This window comes from Triturus cristatus, chromosome 12, assembly GCF_964204655.1.
Source record: "Triturus cristatus chromosome 12, aTriCri1.1, whole genome shotgun sequence".
Classification (NCBI taxonomy): Eukaryota; Metazoa; Chordata; class Amphibia; order Caudata; family Salamandridae; genus Triturus; species Triturus cristatus.
Genome location: NC_140595.1, coordinates 288,906,615 through 288,931,235, shown reverse-complemented (window position 1 = coordinate 288,931,235; position 24,621 = coordinate 288,906,615). Strand labels below are relative to the sequence as shown.

The window sequence follows — 24,621 nt, the reverse complement described above, 5'->3', positions numbered from 1 at the left end:
CGTACATACCCCTGCCCACGCTCTGCGTGCCTGGGTACGGGCCGTACCCATGCCTTTGGTGTGTGGGTACGGTGCGTCCCACCATTGTTGCGGGCCGTGGGGTCCGCACCGTACACAGGCCTTGGGGGCGTGGCTACGGGTCGTACCACGCGTACCCCTACATGACCCCAGCAATGCTGGTACGAGCTGTACCAAGGCCTTTCTGACGTGGGTACGGGCCGTACCGCTATTGTTGGAGTGACGTAGGGGGACGCGTGGTACGTTCCGTACCCACGCTCTTGCGGCCTGGGTAGGGTACGTACCGGTTCGCGTGACCATCCACTTCCGTTGTGGCGGACGCTTGCGTTGCTGGCCTTGCCCCCACCCCCTGGAAGTGACCAGGCCCTGATGGTCAGGTATGTCCAGGCCATGTGTGATTTGGTACCATGTGTTGGTGTTGTGTGTCCTGCCCCTGCCCCCCCCTTTGCCCCTGGTTGTTGTGCTGACCTTCTGCGGCGTCTGCGTCGGTTCCTGTACGCCAGGTGGACTGCTAGGAGGGCAGGGATGGCACGTAGGTTCGGGTCCATGTCTGTTCGTCGCGTCCAGCTGCTCCTTGCGTGTGTCGTCCTGATTTCCCGGCAGTTTTTGGCAGCCGGTAAATATTTTCCGTGCGGGATGACGTCGGTTCGAATCGTACTTCCTGGTTCGTGAAACGTAGGCTGGATGCGTACCGACGTCACGTCGGCTCCTTTCAGGATCGGAATTGTGTTTAGTTTCTGTTCGGTCGGTGTTTTGTTCGAATCGTACGGAAATGGTGTTTCCGTATGAATCGTACTTGCATTTTCGGATGGATTTCGCACCGGGTACGAGTCGGACGGAGAAAAGGCTCCGTCCGACGGTTCGTACCCGGTTTTTACCGGATCGGAATTGGCACCACAGTATGTAATATTATCCGCTGCGGTGTTGTGGGCTGGGATCTATTTTCCAACAGGAGGTCAACGCACGTTTCAGTGTGGGCATATAGTTCCCCCTATCACCTTCTTCAGGACCACACAAAAATGTATAAGTCTCTTCCAGAGGTGGGTAAGATGGAAAGAGTTATGATTGTTAAGGGGACATCCCTAATCTCAAGATGCTCTGTTCCTATAAAAGATACCGTACAGGACTAGCCTCGCTTAGTCATAAGCAAATGTCTGTTAAAAACGTCGCTACATTTACGATCCTTCATCTGAAAGATGGATCTGTAACTGATACGTCTGTAGGAGTGCCCTTTGTCTGATGATTACGATAAACTTGTGTTGTTCTTGGTTGTGAATAAGCAATGAATGATCAAAAAAGAAACTCCAAGGGATATGTCAGAGCATCTTGGGTTTAGGGATGTCCCCTTAACAATCATGACTGTTCCCTTCTTACCCATCTTAGTCACAAACAGTTAGACAGGGAGAAGCTGGGGCGCCGTGACCCTTGGTTATCTTCTACAGGTGCAGTTCTGGTAATAGTACAATTAAACACCACTGGTGGTTGTACTGTCCTTATTGCCTTGTTGAGGAATGATGACATTTCATAAGGGGTCATATAAATTGAGATGATACTCTGGTTGACTGCAAGGAAGGAGCGTAGCAAGGATGCCACAGGCACTGATGCAAGCAAGGAAAAGGCCTCTTTGACTCCTGTTGTGGTAGTAAACTACAGCAATTATCAGGGTGCAATTGGCCCTGGTGCTACTGCACGGGCTGGACCAATTGTAGCTGCGCTCCTGCTGCAGGGTGCTGCTTCCCCGGTTGTCTTGATCATATCTTTGTTCAAATCTAGTACTTCTACACCCACCACTGGAATTTAAATAAACACTTACCACTCTGTCTCGTGTGCGTCTACACTCTCTCGCTGGAAGAGATGGGTTGTGGTCCATTTTTGAGAGACCTGCTGCTTTATAAAGGAATAAAACATGCATACCTGCCACGTTGTCTTTGAGACATTTCCGGTTTGTCTGCTGGATATTTCTGTTTAATGCAGGGTGCTAAAGCTCTGTGTGTATACTTTGTGAACTGTTCTGTTTGTATTCAAGATACTCGTGTTTTATGCAGGGTACTGTCCCTGTGTTTGTTGCAAGAGAAGTGCTCTGTCTGTCTCAACAATAATGTGCCAAGTTTGTCTGGACGATGGAGCTTGGGGTGCACTGCCCTCTTTGTCAGTAGCATGCAGAGCTGCGTTTATCAGCACAACGCTGGGCTGGTGCACTGCTATGCTTGTCGGAAGGGTGCTGTGCTTTGTCAGTAAGTGAGGGTTTTTAGTTCTCTGTTTAAATAGGTGTTGCACGTTGTTTGTAAGCAGGCTCCTGCTGCTATGTTTCTTTGTAGGATGTGGTATCTTGTCTGAAGAGCGTTGACTCTGTGTGATAAGTGGATGCCTTGACTTAGCTACAGGATTCTGATTGTCTGTTTCTTTACAGAATGATGTATCTTTTCTGAAGAGCATTGACTCTGTGTGTTAGGTGGTTGGCTTGTCCTATCTGTAGGACGATGCTGGTCTGTTTCTTTATAGGATGCTGTATCATGTCTGTGGAGCATTGTCTCTGTGTGTTAGGTGGGCGCCTTGTCCTATCTATAAGATGATGCTTGTCTGTTTCTTTATAGGATGCTGTATCATGTCCATAGAGTGATGCCTGTGTGCGTTTTAACCGAGTGCCTTGTCCTATCTATAGGATGCTGCTGGTCTGTTTCTTTGTAGGATGCTGTATCATGTCCGCGGAGCATTGGCTCTGTGTGTTAGGCGGGTGCTGTGTCCTATCTAAAGGATGCTGCTGGTCTGTTTCTTTGTAGGATGCTGTATCATGTCTGTGGAGCATTGGCTGTGTGTGTTAGGTGGGTGCCTAGTCTTATCTATAGGATTCTGCTTGTCTGTTTCTTTATAGGATGCTGTACCTTGTCTGCAGAGCGTTGGATCTGTGTGTTAGGTGGTTACCTTGTCCAGTCTATAGGATTCTGCTTGTCTGTTTCTGTATAGGATGCTGTATCTTGACAGCGTTGGCTCTCTGTGTTAGGTCGTTGCCTCTTCCTGCCTATAGGATGATGCTTGTCTTTTTCTTTATAGTATGCTGTGTCTTGTCTGCAGTGCACTGGCTCTGTGTGTTAGGTGGGTGCCTTGTCTTATTATAGGATTCTGCTTGTCTGTTTCTTAATAGGATGCTGTATCTTGTCTGCAGAGTGTTGACTCTGTGTGTTATGTGGTTGTCTTGTACTATTTATAGGTTTATGCTTGTCTGTTTCTTTATCGGATGCTGTATCTTGTCTGCAGTGCGTTGACTCTGTGTGTTAGGTGGCTTTCTTGTCTATAGATTGATGCTTGTCTGTTTCTCTATAGGATGCTGTATCTTGTCTGCAGAGCGTTGCTATTTTATTTATTTAAACATTTTCGGCTTATATCTTTCGTGGGGGCCTACAGTTGAATATAAATAAAACAAGCTTGTGAATGTGACCTCCTGTAAAGTACTCCAAATCCATCAGGTCGAGTTTGTGCTATTATAGGAAATGTGTGGGTTACAAAAGAGTTTAGAGATTGTTTAGTTTACAGGCAAATGCGCGCACTGGTTATCTCCGAGGTAAAGGTGGATGGGTCTGGGAGAAGGAGGGAACCAACGATTCAGGGCTATATGGCACTGCTTGGAGACAGTTCTGATCTCAAAATTCTATACTGGAATGGGAACTTAGGAAACAAGATCAAACGAGATGTGGTGGAGCAATACATAAGATGCAGAAACCCCTAAACCGGTCCTAGGATGCTTGTTTCCAGTCCAGGGAGGACCTGGCTTGGCAGTTCGGGCTGGACTGTTCCCATGAGGCACAGGGTCAAGGCTGATTTGCATATGGCTGGGTTCAAACTGGAATGGCATGATGAGCAAAAAAACGATGGATTTAGGCCCAGATCTCTGTACTGGGGTGAATGTATGACATTGTTTTGCATTCTGTCCAATAACTGTTGTTTTTGCATTTGTCACCCTGAGTGGGAAGGGTATGCCCAGACGTGGGTCCCGGGCTCTCCATGCCACTGGAATCAAGCTATCCTGGCTGAAGAGGGGTGAAACCCCGAAACCGGTCCTAGGATGCTTGTTTCCAATCCAGGGAGGACGTGGCTTGGCAGTTCGGGCTGGACTGTTCCCATGAGGCACAGGGTCAAGACTGATTTGCATATGGCTGGGTTCTAAGTGGAACGGCATGGTGAGCAAAAAAACGATGGATTTAGGCCCAGATCTCTGTACTGGGGTGAATGTATGACATTGTTCTGCATTCTGTCCATCAACTGTTGTTTTTGCATAAAATGAATAGCCCCAGACATAGGGGCCGATTACGATGGCGGGCGGATCGCCCCTGCCGGGCCTGCGGGGGCGATCCGCCCGCCAACCTGACAGCAAAGAACCCCAGCCATATTATGATGGCTGGGGGGTCCCCGGCGGACGGAAAGAATGTGTTTAATATGGTGGCGGTGTCTGGAAGACACCGCCATCCATATTACGATGCAGGCTGTGATCAGCCTTTCCATGGCTGCATTGCAGCCATGGAGAGGCTGGCGGGTCTTGCTGTTGGGGGCCTGTTGCGGGCCCCCAGGGTGTTGGGGGGGTGTGGGGTGCACATGGGGGGTACCCCCCTGCATTTGCATGTACAATGTGGCAGGCACCGCGCAGTGCCTGTCACGTTGTGCATGTAAAAGCACAACATGTATATTTTACAGTGCGGCGGGTGCTGCTTGCAGCACCGCCCGCCGCAATGTAAAATATACGGGATGTGCCCACCAGTGTGGCGGGTGCATCACAATTCGTATTGCGGGACCGCCGCACCTATGGCGGACGGTCCCTTTTGCAGCTGCGATGGGGGGCGGACTTTGTCCGCCCGCCATCGTAATCGGCCCCATAGTCTTTTTACAGGAGTCCAGCCTCATGGGTACAGATTGCAAGTTCTTGGGAAGAGTCAGCTATCTGTTTTAGGGGCACATGGAATTTACCAAGGGGCCGGATGATAATAGTGGGAAGAAAGAGCTCTCTTTTTCAGGTCACCAGGACATATCCTGATGGCATGGTGTTGTGGATCCAAATAACCAGAGGCACACAAGACTACATGCTCATCAATGTATATGCCCCCCCTTACAGAAAAAGGTGATGATAAACATAAGCCCAATACTGTTGGTGTTAGGAAAAAACATCCCACTAGTGGTGGGTGACTGAAATGATGTGCTGGCACTTGACTTGGATAGGTCACCACCGGAAACTAATGGCATGTCCCCTCACATGCACTTGGCAAAATGTTTGCGGGCATTTGGACTTGCACACGTTTGGAGACATACACTCAACCGATGTGGCTTACTCCTTCTATTTGACATCACATGAGACATCTTCACCACCTGATGCATTCCTATAGGGCTGACTCTTCCAATTGAGGTGGCAGAATACCTAGCAAAGGTAATGTCTGATCACTCTGTTTTATTGCTTACTTTGGGGGACACTAGGTGACGGGATGGTTGCTATTGGTGCCTTAATGCCTGGAAGTGGTGCAGGGACAGAATATTGAGTACAAAATATCGAGTTTCCCAAATATCGAGTTGTTAATATTGTGGGTCAGTAAGTAATATCGATTTTAAAAATATCGAAGTGTTCAATATCGTTTTCAAAAATATAGTTTTTAAAAATATCGTTTTTTATAATTGTTATGTATTTTAGTATACATTTTATATGTATGTGATGTATGATTTTTTGTATAAGTATTGTTTGTATTTTTAATATATGTGTTACATTTTTACTAGTTTAACGTTTCTTTTTTTTAATTTTGCGCTTTTAGCTCCGTAGAGGGTTGTGGGTTGATAGGGGAATATGGTGGGAAGTAATTTAATTATATTAAATGTATTGAATAATTTGTATTACTTAATATTTGTTTAATTTAGATGTTATAGTGTTACATGTGTACAGCAATTTATTATTAATTAATTATTAATTGGCTGTTAATTTTAATTAATTAATTGGTAAATAAGTATGGTAATTGTGTAATTAATTTTAGGTGTGTGGTGTGGTGTTTATAGGTGTTAAGGGTGGGAAGTAATGTATTTTTCATTTATGAATTAATAATGTGTTAATTAATTGTAGTTAATTAATTAGTTAATAATTTTAGTAATTTTGTTATTAATTTTAGGTGTGTGTTGGGGCTTTTATAGGTGTAAAGGGTGGGAAGTAATTTATTTTTAATTGATTTATTAATAATTGGTTGTTAATTAATTTTAATAAATTATTGGTAATTAATTATCATAATTGTGTTAATAATTTTACGTGTGTGCTGGGGTGGGCAAAGGAGTAAAGAGTGGGAAGTAATTTGTGTTTAATTAATTATATGTAGTTGTTAATTAATGTTAATTATTTGATATTTATTTTGGGTAATTGTTTTTTTTTGTGTTTTTACTTTTAAATTGGTGGATATTACATGCATTTTAATTATTTAATTATTAGTTAATAGTGATTGATAGTTTTTAAATTTGAAATAAGTTTTAATTGTGTTTTATTATTTTATAGTTTAATTTAGGTGTGTGTTGTGGATATTATAGTGTTAAAGTGTGTGTAGTCAATTAACCTATATTAGTTTTTCTTATTAATAATTTAGTTTAATTCATTATTAAATATGTCAATTTTTTTTAAGTGTTTTATTATTGGTATGGAGTTATAGGATAGGAAATAAAATTAAAATATTTATGTTTTAATTATTTTTTTTGTTTGTAAATATTGTCTAGTTCATAAGATTCCGGTCACAAATCGTAACAACCGACACGGACCCGGACCGGATACCGACTGACACGGACCAGTGCCGTACGACCCGTGCAGTACGATGCAACGCGTGTGAATTACAACCGACACATATGGAATACAAGCCATACGACCGAGCTGTAGGGAAAATAGTGAACCGGCCGGAATACCGACGTGATTTTCACCGACCAACACGAACCCGGAGTGAACCCGACCGACCAGTACCCGCGATGTCCGATCTGTGCAGTACGATGCAATGTGTGTAAACCCAGACTGACTTGCACAGAGACCAAGCCGCACGACCTACACACACAGAAAACCGGGCCCACAAGTAATAGAGATCTCCGTGACCGTCACGTATGAAACACAGAAGATAGGCAGCGTGAACGAGGAGGAGAAGCCCGCACGAGCCAACATCAGTGTCTGTTTCCGTCAGAAGAACGTCTCCTTCATGCCTACAAAACCCAACGGAAAAAAGACAAAAAAAGGACCAAACAAGCAATGACAAAGCCAATAAACATCAAATAAAAAAACCTGGGACAAAGACACACACACAACTCCAAATATATAAAGGACTACAATCACTACCATGATCCCTTGCAAACAGGAGACACAGCCAGCAGCAAACACCATTACACAGCAACCACAGACACACTCACAACTCACCCATCACACAACTCACACACCATCAGCACCTCATCCAAAAGCACACACACATACAGCCAGCAAAACCAACACCAACCCACCCTCACTTGCACCCTCACACACACATCCCTCACCACCACCACCCATCACCATGCCCCCAAAGAAGAATCCAAAGTTCACAGATAGTGAGTTAGAAGTGCTGGTAGATGAGATCATCAGAGTAGAGCCACATTTGTTTGGTACATTGGTCCAAAGGACCCCCATGTCACAGAAAACCAAGATGTGGGCGAGGATTGTGGACAAGGTGAACGCTCAAGCACCAGCAAAGCGCACAAAGGACGATATCCAGAACAGGTGGTATGACGCGCACAGGATGGTCAAGAAACTCATCGGAAAAGATCACGCCCTGAGTCAGTGCACCGGCGGTGGCCCTCCTGCCAAACCAGTCTACTTCAGGACCTGGGAGGAGAAGGTGCGGGACATCCTACCACCAGAGAGCGTCCATGGTCTAACAGACAAACCAGAGCCTGGTGAGTACACAAACAACATACCCAAGATTGTGTGGCAAGGGGACAGTGAAACCATGCACCGCAAGCAAAGCTACAGTAACCAATAGATAATCATCCCAAGATGTATATGCCAGTCAGACAAACACAATACCTGCCATCTCATAGTGACTGGGAACTGTGTCATGACATGCACCAACCTACAAACAAATAGAGCAAGGCAGTGGCACAAAGCTAAATAAACACTGCCAGACAGTTTGCCACCACAAACACACTACCTCACAGTACAACTGACTGTCAGGAAGGAATAGTGGGGATGCAGGTGAAGTGAGTGTATCCAAAAGCATGATGGGGTTTGTAGTCACATATAATGCTTCACCTCCTTATTGGCCCATCAAGACCTCTCTGAAACATGCCCACATCACAGGGAGTGGAAAATGACTGACAAGATGGCTGACACTGGGTCCTGCTGTGGGGAGCACAAGGCCCTGGTAGGGAATGTGCGCAAATCAGAAGCAGGACACCACTGACTGACATCCTGAAAGACAACTTGCACGCCCTCCAATGGAAGCACGTTTCATGGTGGGATGTCTGGCCGGGTGGGAAGGAGGACTGACAGCTCTGCCTAGACAAGACCGGAGGGGCCTCCCATATGAGCCTGTTGTGTGGTCAACACTGACCCCCAACACCCAGAAGCCAACACCAGTGTGGAAGTTGACAATTCCCATCAACTGATGTACCACACATCCCTGGACTTCCATTCTCCAACACATTGAGAGCGTGTGTCCACTGTTACGTAGAATTACCGTGCAACTATTGTGGAATAAACGTGTTGCTGATGTGAAATGAACCTGTGCTACGCTTTGTTATGTGCGTTGTCGGTCTTCCCACATCTGAGTGACATCTGCTTACCTCACCTGTGGACTTGTTACCACTGACTGGGGTTGGTGTTGTGTCTGTGCATGCCAATGCATTTCAGGTCAACATCATTGTGTGTGATGAGTGACATGGCCATGGTGAGTATGTTTTGTGTTGCCATAGTGGTGTGTCTCCCTCACATGTGTCACATCCCCATGACTCACCTTACTTTGGTCACATTGCTGCAGTATTTGGCATGCACTGTGGTGTGTAGCAGATCGACATCTCCCTGAATATGACAAGTTGAAATCACAACAGAGGGAAGTATGGTGTACTGGTGAGTTTATTTACAAACATGTGTGAGGGAAGTGCACAGGATGGTGGGTGCTGTACATTGGTTTGGGAATCCAAAGTTCACATTGGAGTTGGTGCTGGTAGATGAAATATCCAGAGTAGAGTCCCCAGTCATCTGATACATTGGCCCAACATGAACCCTCCATATCATGTGGGAGAGTTGTGTGCGATTGGACAAGGTGAATGGGTTGCGCACAAAGGACATTGTCCAGAACAGATTTAAGATTTAGAGGCCCTGGGGGTTGTGCTGGGACATCTGCCTCTCACATGTCCTTCTTCGGATGACCCCTTTTCTTCCGGGGGGGGGGGGGGGTATCCTCATGTGCAGGCCTCTGCGGTGCAGGGGACTCTCTGCCAGAGTCCTCCTCCCTCCCTGTGGCGCTGGCAGATGGTGTTGCGACAGATGTTGTGGCCACACAGGGGAGTGTGGACAGGTTGGTGTTGTTCTGGCGGAGGCATTGGAGTATGTCCCGATACACCACAGTAATGTCATCCCACTTATCCTCCATGCGGGCATGGTGGGCGACCTGCTCGTGTTGCATGCCCTTGAGGATCCCCACTACCTGGCCAAATCCTCCGGTGCTATCCTGGTACGCATCTAAGATGCGTGCCAGGTGGGGTTCATCATGCAGTCCAGACCCCTCTGCAAGGCACGCCCTGTGCCTCCCACCCCTCCTAGCACCCCTGCCCACACTGGCAGGACCAACGGCGGGACACACAGGTGACACTGGGACCCCATGGGTGGTGTTGCTGGTGGTGTTTGCTGTAGCTTCTGGGGGTCCTGGGTCCCTGTGCTGTGGGTATTGATTGGCCTCGGTCTGTCGGTGTTGGCGGGGGTGCCCTATCGGTGTCCAGATGCTGGAGGCGTGGGTACAGGGGGTGCAGATGCTGATGCTGCTGGTGCTGCATGATGGCTCACACCGGAGGGGCCAGGTTGGTCATCGTCATCCGAAGAGGACAGTGAGAGAGTCAGACTAGAGAGCTCAGTGTCTGCCAGAGTCTGGGACTGGTTATCCTCATCATTTGGTGCTGGGTGCTCAGCACCACCTGTGTTTGGAAGAGACACACAATGTGAGTTATGTTTCTACATGCATTGATGGTTCACAAACATGACATTTTCTACTTTTCGAACAGATGCCTGCATGTACGCTGCTTTTCCGTGCTTGTCACGGACAGAGTTTGATATTGTTGTTGGCCATTTCCCAGCATGGCCTTGTGCACCCCATGACAGAGCCCAGTGTCAGACTTCTTGTCAGCCCCTTCCCACTCCCTGTGAGGCGAGTATGGTTCAGTGTGAGCTTGCTGGGCCATGTGGGTGGGTGTAGATTGTCTGTGACTGCGACTCCCTTCATACTCTTGGCTACACCCCCTTCCCAGCATGCCCATACTTCCTCCCTCTTGACTCTGCTTCCCTGTGAGGGGGTGTGACAGCAGTGGCAAGATGGCTGACAGTGTAGTCCTGGTGTTTGTTGTTAGCCATTTCCCAGCATGGCCTTGTGCTCCCCACGACAGAGCCCAGTGTCAGACATCTTGTCAGTCCCTTCCCACTCCCTGTGAGGCGAGTATGGTTCAGTGTGAGCTTGCTGGGCCATGTGGGTGGGTGTAGATTGTCTGTGACTGTGACTCCCATCATACTCTTGGCTACACCCCCTTCCCAGCATGCCCATACTTCCTGCCTATTGATTCTGCTTCCCTGTGAGGGGGTGTGACAGCAGTGGCAAGATGGCTGACTGTGACGTCCTGGTGTTTGTTTGGCTACAAGTCCAAAGTGAGCCCCTGTGCTTCACACAGCAGCACCCAGTACGGGGTAACTTTTGCTGATATTTCAATGAGGTGTGTGTCAATGCATTGTACCCTGTGAGTTGTGTGGAATTTGTGTTGAGGGGGGTGTCTCACCATGCTGGTAAGTATGGTCAGGGCTGTCAGTCCTCCTTCCCATAATGAAACGTGCTTCCATTGTAGGGCATGCAAGTTGTCTTTCAGGATGTCAGTCAGTGGTGTCCTGCTTCTGATTTGCACACAACCCCTAGCAGGGCCTTGTGCTCCCCGCAGCAGGACCCAGTGTCAGCCATCTTGTCAGTCATTTTCCACTCCTGTGATGTGGGCATGTTTCAGAGAGGTCTTGATGGGCCAATCAGGAGGGGGAGCATTATGTGTGACTACAGGCCCCATCATGCTTTTGGATACACTCACTTCACCTGCATCCCCACTATTCCTTCCTGACAGTCAGCTGCACTGTGAGGTGGTGTGTTTGTGGTGGCAAACTGTCTGGCAGGGTCTATTTGGCTTTGTGCCACTGGCTTGCTCTATTTGTTTGTAGGTTGGGGCATGTCATGACACAGTTCCCAGTCACTATGAGATGGCAGGTATTGTGTTTGTCTGACTGGCATACACATCTTGGGTCGATTATCTATTGGTTAGTGTAGCTTTGCTTGCGGTGCATGGTTTCACTGTCCCCTTGCCACACAATCTTGGGCATGTTGTTTGTGTACTCACCAGGCTCTGGGATGTCTGTTAGGCCATGGACGCTCTCTGGTGGTAGGATGGCCCGCACCTTCTCCTACCAGGTCCTGAAGTAGACTGGTTTGGCAGGAGGGCCACCGCCGGTGCACTGACTCAGGGCGTGATCTTTTTCGATGAGTTTCTTGACCCTCCTGGGCACGTCATACTACCTGTTCTGGATATCGTCCTTTGTGCGCCTTGCTGGTGCTTGGGCGTTCACCTTGCCCACAATCCTCGCCCACATCTTGGTTTTCTGTGAGATGGGGGTCCTTTGGACCAATGTACCAAACAAATGTGGCTCTACTCTGATGATCTCGTCTACCAGCACTTCTAACTCACTATCTGTGAACTTTGGATTCTTCTTTGGGGGCATGGTGATGGGTGGTGGTGGTGAGGGATGTGTGTGTGAGGGTGCAAGTGAGGATGGTTTGGTGTTGGTTTTGCTGGGTGTATGTGTGTGTGCTTTTGTATGAGGTGCTGATGGTGTGTGAGTTGTGTGATGGGGAGTTGTGAGTGTGTCTGTGGTTGCTGTGTACTGGTGTTTGCTGCTGGCTGTGTCTCCTGTTTGCAAGGGATGATGGTAGTGATTATAGTCCTTGATATAGTTGGAGTTGTGGGTGTGTCTTTGTCCCATATTATTTTCTTTGGTATTTATTGGCTTTGTCATTGCTTGTTTGGTCCTTTTTTTGTCTTTTTTCCTTTGGGTTTTGTAGGCATGAAGGAGACGTTCATGTGACGGAAGCGGACACTGCTGTTGTCTCGTGCGGGCTTCTCTGCCTCGTTCACGCTGCCTATCTTCTGTGTTTGGTACGCGTCAGTTGCGGCGGTCTCTATTGCTTGTGTGCCGGGTTGTCTGTGCGTGTCGGTCGTGCGGCTTGGTCTCCGTGCGAGTCGGTCTGGTTTTACATGCATTGCATCGTACTGCGCGAATCGTACATCGCAGGTACGGGTCGGTCGGGTTCATTCCGGGTTCATGTCGGTCGGTGATAATCGCGTCGGTTTTCCGGCCGGATCACTATTTTCCCTACGGCTCGGTCGTACGGCTTGTATTTCGTATGTGTCGGTTGTAATTCACACGCGTTGCATCGTACTGCACGGGTAGTACGGCGCTGGTCCGTGTCGGTCAGTATTCGGTCCGGGTCCGTGTCGGTCGGTTCGTTTTGTGGCTGGAATCGAAATCGGCCCCAAAGGAGGAGCGGTTAAAGGGGCAAACGCCCATGTAGTAGTTGAAGCTAGGATTGACTAGCCTCATGGCCCATCTCTCACTCAGCTTCTTTTCTCTATTAGAGAGACATTTTAAAGTCCCATCTATTTGGTCTAGTCTACTCAAGACCGGTTGAAGAACTGTTAAAAACATCTGTTCTATCTTCTGGCACAAGTCGTCATCCGACTACGATGGGAGCATTCTGGGAACAGTAGCCAAATATGTATCCAAATATATATCCGATTGAGGAATTTTGGCTTGTTTAATAGATTGAATGGGCGTAGTTGCAATTGGGTTTTTTGCACTCCCCTTTTTTTGCCCGTTTGTTCAGTTATAGGGCTGCCATCAGCCTCAGCTTCAGAGGGCTTTGACCTGTCACCCAATGCAGAAATACTAGACAATGCTAAATGGTTCACTGAGCCTACAGGGGTACCCACTCCATTTAGCTCAGGAATAATCCTAACCTCTTCCAGCAAGTTCGATCGCTTTTGAGAGAACATTCGCTGCCCTCGACAGAAAGGAGTCTAGCTTGTTGATGATCCCTCCACCTTGTTCTACAGGTTTGACGTTCCGCTTGATCATTCATAAGGTGGAAGTACACTAGGCCTAAAACTCCAGATGTTAGAGGGGTGGCCCAGCCCTGCCTCCTCCAGGCACAGGTGGGTGTGGATGAGCTCGCCCTTGGCCCGGGCTTTGCCCAGGCGTGTCCCTGAGCACGTACCGTGCCACAAGGCTGCGTTGCGCTTTTCGATCACGTTAGGATGAAAAGGAGGCTGACGGGAATCACAGTCCCCAGCGGTGCAGCACAGAAATAGGCACGGCTCTCTCCCCCTCTTTGTGGTCAGATGAGATTTAGGTTCGTTGGCGGCTACACAAGCCATGGGCCTGTGTTGCGCTTTTTGCGTGCATTAGGATGACCAGGAGGATGACGGGCATTGCAGTCCCCAGCGGTGCGGTACAGAAACAGGCACGGCTCTCTCCCCCTAGGGTAAGGTGAGGGGGCAAAATTAAGGAGCACCATAATAAGAAAAATACACAAAAGGCAGACAAGGGCACCAGCATCCTTTAGAAAAAGTGTTTAAACAAACTTTCTTTGGACCTAAGACTAACAAGGCTGCTGGGCTCAGCTCAAACATGCTATTATGCTCCACTTTTTCTGCCTGTAATGTTGGATGGTGTCACTATATAAACTTGGGTATAAAAAAAAACACAATAATACAGCTGCTTTGTAATTTTGTAGGCATGCGCATGCGTTCAATATGGATTAGGGATGGGTGGAGGTTAAGCAACACTAGGGGCGTTAGGTGAAGCAACGTGGCGGGTTGAAACAGCACAGAAGGAAAGGTGAAGCAACACAGAGGGTTGGAGAGAGAAGCAACATGAGGGAGAGAACACAGGCAAAAGAGAGCAACGTGGAGTGTGAGCACGAGTTAAGAAGTACACAAGCGAGAGAAACACAAGTGCGGGTGGGAGAGAGAAGCACATAGGCGAGAGAGAGCAATGTGGACGGGGGAAGACAAACACAGGAGGGAAACAGCTGGAAAACACATGTACTCTCAAGTGCTTAAACAAAAAGAAGAAAAAAATGCCTAAAAAAATAGCAAAGGCAGCATAGAAGCCAGCCGGCTAAATAGATGGTGAGGAGGCTATGCTCCAGTGGGTTCAGACCGCCTGTTTTTTCCACCAGGCATTTCTCTGAGGGGCTAGAGCCTTTGCAGGGTGGTTTTGAGAGAAGGGGGCTGCCACTAGCGCCTCCGTCACTTACTCCATCTTCCCTAGGAAATCAAACCAAGCATAGTGAGGGTTTCAGGAAAGGGATGAGAGAAGGAGAGGGAGAGAGAGAGAGAGATGAGACAACAAAGAGTAAGGGAGCAGGACTGGTTTGAACTTTTTTGCTAGGACTGCTTTGGTTCTCAATCTGGTCCTGTGCTCCTGCGGAAGGACGAACACAAGATGGACAGGCTGAAACAAAGAAAGTCATCCAATAGAAAGCAAGCAAATAAAAGTGACAGTATAGCCAGTCAATGGCAAGAAATTGGCAAGCTGCAAGCCCCTTGTGATCTCGGTAAGTCCACATTACGTGTTTCTCAACCCAGTAGGCTAAAAATAAAGATGGGCCTCTGCTCTCATCTTTATTGTACAAATGTAAACACTGCCCAACTGCAGTGTTTCTTAGATTCCTACGGACATTCTCAACCCACTGAAGAGGCACTCGGAAACCTCTGTTTTAACTAGCTCAGACTTGTAGGTGTCCCTGCAGAATGTGATGAGGGGCCCTTGAGTTTCCCATATCTCACAAACATCCATTGGCCTTGGGCTGAGTGGGGGGCCGCCTGAAGGGTTGAGCAGGGCTTTAATGGGCCGGGTCCCTCTGGCTCTGAGACCCGGTAGTAATTAAAACAAGCATTTGCAATGCAATAGGTCTCGCATTTGCGAAAGTTGGAGCTATTAGCATTGTAAATGACAATGCCCTTTATTTATCTGTTTTGAAAACCTGCAAGTCCTGCATAAACACGCTCATTGTACCTATAATCCTTGATTACGAGAAGCAAGGCTGTCAGTAAAAGAGACTGCCAGCTTTGCTTTTCATAATCAAGGACTATTAGTACAAAGTGCTTGTTTACGCACAGCTTGCAGGTTTTCAAACGCATAAATAAAAGGCATTGGTATTTACAATGCGAATAGCTCAAACTCTCGCAAATGCGAGACCTATTGCATTGCAAATGCTTGTCTCCTTTGGTACCGCCCATAATGAATGGACCTTTTACTGGTGTTGTTACATGCTCTGCTTTATAAGTTGGTGAGCACCATTTGCCTTAATGCTCGTCCCCTATTCCACGCACGACATTGCAGCATGCTGCACGCTTACTACTGTATTTATTTAAATTACTACGCAGTCGGCTTTAACTATAACGTCCGCACTTATTCACTTATTTAATTTAAACCGTGGTCCACTTTCAGTTTAGAGGCTGTGCTTATTTAATTATTTATTTTACAGGCGGACGCTTTCACAATAGCAGCCGCGCTTGTTTATTTTATTAATTAATAGCGCAGGCCACTTTCACTTCAGCGGCCGCAAGAGTTTGAGCTATTGGCATTAAAAATAACAATGCCTTTTAAATATGTGTTGGGTTTAAAACACTTAAATATAGGCATTGTCATTTACAATGACAATCACCTAAAGGCTCACAAAAGCATTGAAAATGCTTGTTCTTTGGTGCGAGCAGAAAACTCAGTTGGGCTCTGCGGCCTCACAGAGCTCACAAATCTGCGGTCATCTTGCACTCCACTTGATCACACCCCCGTGATGGACTCCTTTTAACTTTAACAAATTACCAGCAATGAAGTTGCCAGTATTCTGTCATCACCACTGGCTTGCAATTTTTGGCTCCTACACTGGTGATGAGGATGTGTTTCAGCTATGATTACAGAGCTGAGTCTGCCCACGTCATCAAGGAGAAGGAAAACTGTAAGCAGTTTTGACTCCACCAGCACTTTACCATCCGGGGGTCCTGAAGACAAAGCAGGAGACACAGTTGGACATGGCTAGAAGCAGGAACGCTTGGCAGTAGGTCTGACTATGAGAAGTAAAACGTGTTCAGAGCTACTTTATCAAATAGGAACAGTTCCTGTTTCATGAGGTAGGAGTGAATGCTTGCAACAGTGAGAAGCTCCAGTTTGTTTAACCAAATCTACATACTTTACGGCAATCCGTAGCTGGGAAGGGTCCCATTTAATGTAGAGTGTTTAGGGGTAAGGACAAACTCAATTAGCGAAGAAGCCTTATTGTTTGTGAAGTGCTGTGACCTGCCATGTTAGTTGAATATTAAATCACGCCGGTAGCGTTAACACGTTCTGTGCGGTTAGTGATGGGGGAGCACTGATGCTGTGTTTACTTTTCCAATGGGTTTGGCAGCACGTGATGTGTGATACAGGGGACTAACGATGTTGCTGAGATTGCTGTGGGAGGCGTGTGGCCTGCCAGTCTGTGAGTGCCGTGCAAGTGTTATTATTTCTATGGTTTCTAATGTTATTGTACATTTGAGCTTATGGAAAATGTTGTGCGTGCTCTCCAGCACTGTACGACATAGATGTAGGAGAATTAGAGACTGTAAAATAAAAGGAAGCTTTATGGTACTGCTTTGCAGGTGTAAGGGACATGTTCTGAAATAAGCATTGGCAAAACCAATGGCGTAGCTAATGTCTTATGGCCAAGCTGTACAGTGTCAGCAAAAAGCATTTCTTGGCAATGTTGTGCAGCACGGCCAAAAGGAAAAAAAAGAAAATGAGGAGCTGCATTCTTTTGTATGCGCATGCATGCGTGACGACATACACTCACATGCATCATCACACATGCGCATGCATGTATACGTGAGCCTATGAAATTATGTGGGTGCTTTTTTAATTTACCGATCCAAGATAGATCAATAAGTTCAGAAAAACAAGTGGCCGTGCGGCCGCCAAAGTGATCGCGATCAAACATCAAAGCGGCCGTGCGGCAGCGAAAGTGAAAGTAAACGTGGTCAAGTGCGGCGCGCGCGCCCGTGCACATGCACTATCGCTCTAGGCTGGCCTGGTAGCACTTTTTGGAGCCCTGTCAAAAAGTCTCGCCAGACCAGCGCATGCGCTGGGTCAGGCGAGACCTAAACAGATAATGAGACGTGTCTCTTTTGGGTTTCCTGTTCATGAACTTAACTTTTTTGCCATCAAAAACACTGATTGTTTACTGAACAATGAATGTATGAAATGTTAAGGTAATCCCCAACAAAGACTTCGTTTCCGTTTATATTTTACATGTTTTCCTTAATTTTACATTCCTAAGAGTGTTAACTATTTCCAGGATGTTGGGTTTCTGCATTTCCTTCCGGTGCAGCATACTACTCTAGGATAGTACATAAACTTTGAACATGGTTTCCACCAGGATTATATGGGGCCACAAATGAGACGTCTGGGGTGGTGGCTGAAGGCAGTGTGAGGTTCTCAGTGTTCCTATCAGTGGTTCAAAAAGGTGTTCAGAACACATGGTCATCCAGTCATTGGTCTCTCTGCAGAGGGCACAGAACAATGGTCTTGTATTCCTGTTACAATTGTTATTCTGTGCAAATGTGTTTGGGGGTTGTTGGTTGGTGGAGGTGGAGCTGTGTGAAGAAGGTATACAGTTGACAAAACATCGGCAACGCAGAAGTAAAAGAAAATGCACTTTTGACAGCTGAGTGGCTGGTTTATGTGTTTAGAGGGTGGTGAAATGAAGGAGATGCGAAGAAGTCCTTCCAGGAGGGAGTGAAAAAAGGGCGCTGAAGAGGAAAGAGGTGAGGTGTAAGGTATCCAGATGGAGATATGGAGGGAAAAAGATTTACATGTCTAACATAGAGTGAAAATAACAAGAGTGACTGGGACACTTTGAAGACCACTACTCCTTCAATAGGCCTCAGTAAAGTTTAATGAGCAGTCTCACAATTTCAGAATTGAAATATTTTCAATATTATTTACAACAAAATTATTGTTGTTACTCACTTATCTTTTACAACTAAAACCCACCGAAGAAGCCAATAGTCCTGGGAGATTTTAGGTGTATGTCAGCTGTTGAGTTATATTTCTAGATGCAATAACAAACCTCAGAGGTACCAAAATACGGCTGGCACACTATGGGAATCACAGAAATCGAGTGTATGTATTTAAGACACCCCCTTAATTAATATAGGGTAGTTTATGTGTTTAAGTCACCCCCTTAATTAATATAGAGCAGACTGCTTTTATTAACATCCCCCCCCCCCCCCACACACACACACTTTGTTCATGTCATGGAGTGCACTGGGGATGCACCGGGGCTGGAGTGACCTGCCTGTGTTACTTACACCTCTGCACTATCGTATACATATTATGGTATTCTTTTTAATCAAAGTCTGAGAAATACATACTTGAATTTGAAAGCATCCGTCCCTGCGGCCTCACAACCAGGACCTGAAAGACGGTTTCTAACGAGCACTGTGATATCACGTGGCCTGTGGTAATGAAGACAATGTATCTTGACCGGGGAAGCCCTCCATCACAACAAACAGAAATACGGGCGCTGTTGAGTAGAGTTCCCAAGGAGGGAATTAGAGCTTCTTTATCTGATTCATAGCGGGATCCTTAACTGTGTGAAGAAAAATTTCTCCTGTAAAGATGGAAGCACGTGGTATTCCCTCATTGCTGTGATGTCTTAATGACGTCAGTACGCTACCCATTGTGACAAGCCGCTGGTATGAAAAGCCTGGTCCCTCCTTTAAAGATGAAGCACGTTGTGTCGCCCTCCCTGTTGTGATGTCATCATGACGTCGGTAAGCTAGCCATTGTGACACGCCGCTGGTATAAAAGCGTGGTCGCCAGGGAGCCGCAGCACTAGAGACCAGGACGCCGGCCGCGCGGGGGCCGCTGCGGTGGCCAATGATGGGCTGACCTGGCCCCTGAAATGAAAATCGACGGAGGGTGGGCTGTGGAGGCTAAGGTGAGTGACTAATCCAAGCGCGACAACTAAAAACTGATCCAAAAACCGAACTGAAAACCAAATCGAAAACAGACTGTAAAATGACCTTGGCTCCCACCTCATTCAGACGGGCCCGCGCGCACACGTGCATCTACCTACCTGACTGACTGCGCGTGAAAGGGCGCGGCTGCGGCCTCCCTGCAACAGGAAAACAATGCGACGCTCGTGCTCCACGTGAGGCCGCAGACTGTCAGCAGCGCTCGTCTGTCTCCTGAGATAAACTACCACCTCAGCTTGTCCTCCGTCACAGCTCTTTCACCCAGCCATTTAAACACTTGCAATGGGCAAGAGGAGAATATCCGAAAATGGTGACCATGAAACATTAAAAAGATCATAAAAGTTAACTTTCAGAAGTCCTTAAAATGGCTTCATACAAAGCCCAACCGGTCTGCCTGTGAGCTCTACAAATGGAAATGCTTATGATAAGGTGTAAATTATTCAGAGGACATTCTGCCCCCCCTGCAATGTACACGGTGGGGCCTCGCTCCGGTTTTATTCCGGAGCGCTCCCGCAAGAGTTCTGTGAGGAGGGGGTGGGGCGGGGGGTAAGCCTGCAGCTCGGGTGTTACGCCCCTGGACCTTTCTACTATTTCCCCAATCCAATTACATCTCTTCCAAATTACATCCGCTTCCTCATACTCACACCCTCCCTCATATTCCAGCTTGACAGTAGTCCCACAATAGAAACACCATCCTACTATTTCCCCTCAAAATCTAAACCGCCTTTCTCCCCATTCCCCTTACATCCACTCCACGCTGTTTCCAAACCCAGTCATACTTTCTTGAAAACAAATTACCTTCATACCCTGGGAGAAAACTACCAGGGTATTGGGGGGGGGGGGGGGTCATTATTTTATTTTTTCACAAATTTACTTTCACTTTGGAGATTTGTTTCTGAAAAACAAACACGTTTGAAAAGTTTGGTGATTGACCATCAAAACCGGCATCCCTTGTCATGAAGAGGTTGAAATGATGCCCAAAGTCCTACTTGTTCATTCCACATATGACTTATCTGAGGCCTTCCTAGAGACCTCCTTCTTAAGGTCCCCAAGCCATTGATATATATTTGCACAGTCTAAGATTTGAAATAATTTTAAAATGAGAAGTTTAACATGCTTGCACTTTCGTACCATAAGGTTTACTTCATTGAATAGTTTGTTTGACCCCTGAGAATAAGGAACATGTTATTTGTTAATCTGAGTTTTCAGTGGGTGCTGATGTCAATTGTCTGATGTTAGACCTGGCACCATTGGCGTGGGTCTCCGTTTCATTTTTTGCTGTTGCCTCTGATGTTTTTGCTGGTTTTAGATGCTTAGGGCACTGTGCCACTGCTATTAAGTGCCACGGTGCAAGTGCTCCCTATGTTAAATGGATGTATGGATTAGTGACTCCATGATTGGCTTATTTGGTTTACCTGTCAAACCCTAGTACAGTGCACTGCGTGTGCCCAGGGCGTGTAAATCAAATGCTGCTGGTGGGCTTGCAGCACTGTTTGTGCCACCCACCAGAGCAGCTTGTAAAGTGTGTTTCAGACCTGCCATTGCAGAGTCTGTGTGCAGTCATGTTGACTTGGCAAGTGCACCCACTTGCCAGCCCCTAAGCCTTCCATTTTTTAAATGTTAGCCACCCCTAAGGTAGGCCCAAGGGCAGGGTGCATTGTATGTAAGGTAGGACATGCTCTGATGTGTGTGGCATGTCCTAATAGTGATTTACAGCCATTTTCGTTTTTCACTATTGCAAGGCTACCTTTCCCCATAGGTCAGAATGGGCTGTTTGATTATAACACCTTATCATCCTAACTTACCCAGGGAACATGGTGAAAATTCGATTTTAGTATGCCTGAACTCAGAATTATAAAATACATCTTTTTGTGAAGTTGGTTTTAACATTCTGTGTTTGAAAATACTACTTTTAGAAAGTAGGTATTTTCTTGCCTAACTATCCAAGCCTGCCTCTGCTAGGTTGTGTATTCCATGTCTGGTTTCTGAGTGACAGGGGCTGGGGGCTCCAGGAGACAGGGTGAGTCAGCACAAGGCTGAATAGACCTATCTGCATGAGGAGTGGTGGGAGGATTAGCACCTGGGCCTGAATAGGGCTGTGCCTGCCTTTCACAATGCTGGCTCCACCTCCTATGGTGCGTCTGATGACCCTGGCCCACACTGTCAAAGGGAAGAAGGAATCCTATAAACAAAGTGCTCCATGACTGCACAGAACTGGTTTGGACTAGGTACAGACACTCTGCCTTCAGAGACAAAGGATTTTGGTGTATAAAAGGGGGGACCCAGAGCCTAGAACTTTGGATCACTTCTGGGAATCAAGACAAACTTTTGCTGAGGAGAAGAACCAGGCAGCTGAAGTAGGAGACTACCCCTGTGCTGTGTGTTTAGGGGTTGGCCTGCAGTGGTTGTTTCATTGCCAAATAAAGGAGAAGAGGACTGAGTGTGCTTTTCATCAACTTGCAGAAGATCTCCAAGGGCTTGAAGTTGAGATTGTCTCCTGCCTGAAGTCTCAGGGATACAAGACTTCACCAACCAGCTCTCCCCTGAATTCCCTTGCTGGGAATTAAAGTGCATGCTGTTGTGCTGGGCCTTCTAAGAGACTGCGTGTCGCTGGGAGCTGGAAGAGCAACTCAACAACGAGAAGTGTGTCCTCGCCGCAGCAGTTGCTGTTGCATCGCCAAGGAAGCGTGTGGCTGCTGCCGCCGCCATCACATCGCCGAAGCCCGGCGCATCACAGGAGAAGCGTGCCGCCGCTGCAGAGGTCTCCGTCGCATCACGGAGAAGCGTGTCGCAGGGCCTGTTGCGGCTCCAAAGATCATCAAGTCGCCGTCGGACGTGCACGCATCGCATCAACGTTGTGGCATCGTAACCAAAACGCCATTTTGTCGAATCGCACCGGAGAGAAGTATCGCATCGAGGCGCCATCTTGTTGCATCGTACCAGAGAGCAGTAAGAAACCGACGCATCACCTCCCCACACAGTAAGGAAGCGAGCATCAACTCCATGCGCAGCAGTAAGGAACCGACGCATCCACTCCCCTGAGTGTAAGGAACCGACGCATCACCTTCCCTGCGACCCTTTTTGTTTGCTTTGCAGAACATTATTGAGGTAGGGACTTAAAAACTCCACAGAATATAATTTCAAAGTATACTACTTTACTTAAACTATTTGAAAATATAAACAAATTTAACTTAATGTTAAAAAAATCAAAAAAGAAAACACATTTAATATTTTATTTCAAAATAGTTTAATAATTTTATTTTATAAATTACCACTGGGGCAGAGAGCTCCCTATAGTAAAGTGCAGAGTAAAGTAGAAAAATGTATTCAACCTCAAAAGGTTTAGTAAAACCAGTCTTATATTAAATATAAATGCAAATTAATTTTACTTATTTATTTTAAAAGTAAACAAAAAAAAAACTACAGCACTAGTAACTTAGGGGCTCATTATGTTGGCGGAAAAATAGCCACCGCCGGGCCGCCATCGTCATGAAATTTACCCCCACCACATTATGATGGCGGTGGGTATCGCGACAGACGGAAAGTCCGTCCACCGCTTTTCCGCCGGTAGCAATCGTCATGATTGCCTGGTGGAGCGGTCAGCATGCTCACATTGGCCGGAGAGCCTAGCAGGCTCCGCCGGCACAATTATGATGCCAGCGGAAGCCAGCCTTTCCGTGGCGGTTGAACCACCAATGAAAGGCTGACGGAGAATGTCTTCAGGGGCCGTTGCGGGCCCCCCTTGTGTTGGGGGGAGGTGTGGGTGCACTGGGGGTACCCATGTTACCCCCTACATTTCACTGCACCAAGTGGCAGGCACAGTGTAGTACCTGCCACGTAGTGCAGTGAAATGCACAACATGCTCTTTTTAACATCACAGTGGTGCTGCTGTCAGCAGCCACCGCTGTAATGTTAAAGGTGCGGAATCCGACTGCAGCGGTGGCGGTCCCATCATAATTGTATATGCTGGACCGCCGCACGCATGGCGGTTGGACCCAATCACTGCTCCGCCATCGTAATGAGCCCCTTAATTCTGAATCACAAATGTGTTTAATGTAAATATATAATTTTGATTTTTTATTAGGCAGAAGCATAAGGAGAAAAACCACAATCAATAAAAACAGGGCATTTTAAGACACATTTTGACCAATATTAAGAAACATTTGAATAAAATGGATATTATCAAGTGCAAAAAAAGTAAAAAATGGCATCTTCCAACACAGACCTGATTAAATGCATATTCTATAAAATTCAAACATTGATATCCTGACTTAGTACTAAAGTGCAGTGCTAAAGTGCTTAAGTGTGTCCAGTACAAATTTAGTCAATCAATCTTAACTACTCATCTTGATGTGCTATATTAAAGTGCATTTAATTTTGTTTATTTTTATTGTATTATAGCCCCCTTACATTTGAAATAAGACTTTATGGCTAAGAATAGGGTTCTTCTTCCGCCATATTTTCAATCTTTAATACCACCTAGATCCCTTTAATCTCGGAGACAGAGTTCCCAGCCCTCCTTAAGAAGGTTGCCTCTGGATCCCCTACTGACTGTTGCCCCCCCCTTAGTCCTCCGCGAGGCCTTCACAGTCTGCCCCTCTCCCCCTTTGGCACTGTTGAACAACTCTCTTTCTTCTGGCACTGTTCCCGGGTCATTCAAACGTGCCGAGGTCACGCCCATTCTTAAAAAACCCACAGCAGACCCCACAATTATGAGCAACTTCCGTCCCATTTCCCTCCTTCCTTACCTTAGCAAAGTCCTTGAGGCCCATGTGACTAATACTTTGAGTACCTTTATCGAGGACTCCCAGTTCCTCGACTCTTAACAGGCTGGCTTCAGACCCAATCATTCCACGGAATCTGTTATACTTTCAGTCATGGAGGAACTGCGGAGAGGAGCGGACTCTAACATTAGCCAGGTCTTGGTGCTCCTTGATTTGTCGTCCGCCTTTGACACGGTCGACCATGATATTCTGGTCGGCCGCGTCGAGGAGGCCGGCATCCAGGGCTCTGCCTTGGCCTGGGTCCGCTCCTTCTTGAGCAACCGCCATTAGGCGGTTCGGCTCTCTCAGTTCTCTGCGGACGAGGTTGAACTAACCTGTGGCGTCCCGCAGGGCTCCTCCTTATCCCCCCTTCTTTTTAATTTATACCTTACCCCCCTTATTCGCTCTTTACGAGGCAGCTGTGTCACCGTGTTTAATTATGCGGATGACATCCAGCTGGTCTTCGATATTAACTCCACGGCCCAGTCTATCGAAAATTTTCAAACTACTC

At 46.9% G+C, this 24,621-nt stretch overlaps 1 protein-coding gene and 1 long non-coding RNA gene across 2 annotated transcripts in view; one reads left to right on the top strand and one right to left on the bottom strand.

Annotated features, from left to right (window-relative positions):
• Positions 1-24,621, bottom strand: part of ADGRG5 (adhesion G protein-coupled receptor G5) — a 769,418-nt gene that overhangs the window by 202,218 nt on the left and 542,579 nt on the right. The gene's annotated exons all lie outside the window — the stretch shown is intronic.
• The window catches only part of LOC146775886 (uncharacterized), a 75,860-nt gene continuing 70,457 nt past the window's right edge, over positions 19,219-24,621 (top strand). The window contains exon 1 of the long non-coding RNA XR_014972087.1: positions 19,219-19,310. This is a non-coding gene — a long non-coding RNA (uncharacterized LOC146775886). The remainder of the gene's footprint in view (positions 19,311-24,621) is intronic.